This window comes from Oryzias melastigma, linkage group LG15 (genome assembly GCF_002922805.2).
Source record: "Oryzias melastigma strain HK-1 linkage group LG15, ASM292280v2, whole genome shotgun sequence".
NCBI lineage: Eukaryota > Metazoa > Chordata > Actinopteri > Beloniformes > Adrianichthyidae > Oryzias > Oryzias melastigma.
In genome coordinates, this window is record NC_050526.1 from 18,223,522 (window position 1) to 18,226,541 (window position 3,020).

Here is a 3,020-nt window from a genome sequence, read left to right on the forward strand (position 1 = left end):
GGGTTTAAAGTTGTAAATTTACAAGAACAAACTTATACATTTAAGACTTAAGTTAAAAAAAAAAAATTCCTGTAAATTTACGAGATTAGAACCACAAAAAATATATTTTTTCAGTAATTTTACGAGATTAAAGTTGCAGTCCAGCATGTGAATGTTCAGCAGCAGACAGACTTTTTTTACAACTCATTTTGGTCGAACCGTTTTGGATTTTAAAGCTGAATGTTCATTGATAGCGTTACAAATGTTCACAGCTTTTTAATTCTTTATTCATTGATTGGTGGCTTGCAGGATCTCCGTTATTGAATCCATCAATATCCAATCATCCACAAAAAAACAAATCTCCTCCTAGTCTGTGTGATGTTTCCGTTGGAAGAGGTCCAGTTAGATTGATTTGATTTTGAATTTCTTTGTTTCTGAAACTTATTGTCAAATACGACTCCAACAATCAAACAACTTCTCTGTTTTTTCTTGTTAACTTAAGACTTATTTCTTTCTAATTTATTATGTTTTTTTCCCATAAATTTACATGCTTTAAAATAGTACATTTAAAATATTTAATGAATTTACATCTTTAAAACATGCATATTTATGAGAAATAACGTCATAAATCTAGTCTATGACTTTCAAAGTCGTACATATAAAACTTGAATTTTGTAATTTGACAGTTTTTTCTTGTAAATTTACGACTTTAAAGTTGTAATAAAAATACATTTTTGTTTGTTTTAAACTGGCTCTAAATCATTTTAGCGTTAAATACACACATAAAAAGTTCAGAATGTTTCTGATTTCTTGAGTAATAAAACCAAACCGTGAACTGCTGTTATATAAGCCGTCCAAAGATCTCCTAAAAAGTTTTGATTTGCAACAGAAGGATTTTTATGCACAAAAGACGTTACATAAAACATGTAAGCTATCGGGGATAAAAACAAAGTAGTAAGCTCTAAAAACTCCTGACATGATGCAAAAGAAGGATTTTGTATCAATCGAGGTCATGTTTAGAATTACCCATCATCCATTTTCTTTTAGATTCGATTTAATCCGTTTGGACACTGAAAACGTCACAAATGTACGGCAGCTCGGACATTAACAGGAGTGAATTTGGGAATCTTTGGAACAAGCAGAGGGAATCTGTCCGAGTCCGTCGTCCTTCTGGGTTCTGAGTCAGAACCGCAGCAGCTCTAAGCTGTAAAGCTGCTTAGCTGCAGTCGGCGTGCGGCGGCCGCCAAACGGTTCCATGAAGGCGTCTCTGCTGAGAACTTCTTCTCTGAAAAGCTGAAGAACTTCAGGATGAAGATGTTCGTTTTATGAAACTACATTCAATCATGTCTGTAAGCAAAACCGTTAAACCGCTGCTTCAGCGGATTCAGATTAAATCCACGATTGTCTGATTTATGTTCATTTAAACTCATTAAGTTAAAAAAAAAAACATTTTAAACTCAAAATTCAAACACACCAAATGACTTTCACATTATTTTGATCGACTTTTACAGGTTTTTTTTTTCCACATCTGCTTTAAAATTATTTTCAGTTTTTGTCTTTAAACCCAACAAAAGGTCATTTAGAAACAAAAAAACTAATTTTGAGGTTTCAAATTTATCTTATTAGGATTTCAAATGATCAACCTTTTTGTTGGAAAATACTCAATAAAACTGGAAGAACAAATTAAAAACAAAAATATATCGAACTTGTTTTTGAAAAAGAGTTTTACTATGATTCACATTAAATTACTACAAGAATATACATTTTAGAAGCGTAAAAAACAGAATTTAATTAAGGAGTTGTGATAGATATAGATAATGAGGGTCATTAGTTTCAAAAGATTGACGATCAAAAAATTCTCTTTTAATGATTGGATTACAGATCAGAGCAAAAATGACATATTAAAATGATTCAGATTTCTAAATTAAAAATGTAATTTAGTTTCATTATATTTGATTCTTTTTTTTTCTGCCTTGAACCAAATTATTTTGCAGGCTGAAAATAAGAATGCTGTTAAGTTTTATCCAGGCAGGAAAAATTAACAATTAAAATTAAAAATAAAAAAATTAACCTTACTAAATAAGGATGGAACATTCGTAAAATTAAGAATTTCAATAAAAAAAAATGTTTTGCAAGAAATTCAATGCAAGAAATTACATTAAAAGAAAACTGATTGATGTTATCCATGAATCAAAATAATATTTTTAAAATATAAGCTTATTTTTCCCTTTTTTAGTGAAAGTCAGAAGGTTTTTCTTCATCAAACTGTTCTGGACTCAAAAGATTTTTGACAGGATTTTTGGATTTACACACAGTAAAAAAAAGTTTTAATTTAAATAACTAAAAATAATCTGTTTGAAATAAAATTTTCAATTTTAATTTCATGTTTTTTCTTTTTAGCAAAAGTGTTTATGCTTGTAAATTTACATTTTCAATCTCAGCTAAGGATTCGTTTAGTTAAATATGTGTTACTTTATGATTTAGATGGGTAAATATATAGATAATTAGATAATATAGATAATAAATAGATAATATAGATAATTCATGAAGTTAATTTTTTTTTTTTTATTATGTATACACTGTAAGCTGCTGAAAGACTTAATTTCCCCAAGGGTGCCATCCCAAAGGGATTAATAAAGCAAAGTCTAAGTCTAAGTCTAAGTCTAGGTAAAAAGGTTAAAAACATAAATTCTGCTTGGACTTTTAACAATTAAGGAAATAACTTTAATAATGCCTCCAAAATCTGTTAAACTTCACAACTCTTTGGTTCATCTTCCAAAGAGACGTTTAATCCAAGAGCGTTCCCACTTATTTAAACCGTTTGTCAGGATGTTTCCGTGTGACTGAGGACACGTGAGTTTACCTTCACAGGCTCTAGTGTAGCAGAGAACGCGTCCTGCAGAGCGCAGCACGCCAGCCTCCACATCTCCTCTGTGAACACCGGACCCACAGTGACCAGAATGTACCTTCAGAGAGAGGAACCAGTGAGAGACGGATGGATCTGAGATGGATCTGAGACGGATCTGAGACGGATCTGAGAC

At 31.0% G+C, this 3,020-nt stretch overlaps 1 protein-coding gene across 1 annotated transcript in view; it reads right to left on the minus strand.

Annotated features, from left to right (window-relative positions):
* The window catches only part of arfgef3 (ARFGEF family member 3), a gene marked incomplete in the record, with an annotated part of 60,351 nt that overhangs the window by 11,139 nt on the left and 46,192 nt on the right, over positions 1 to 3,020 (minus strand).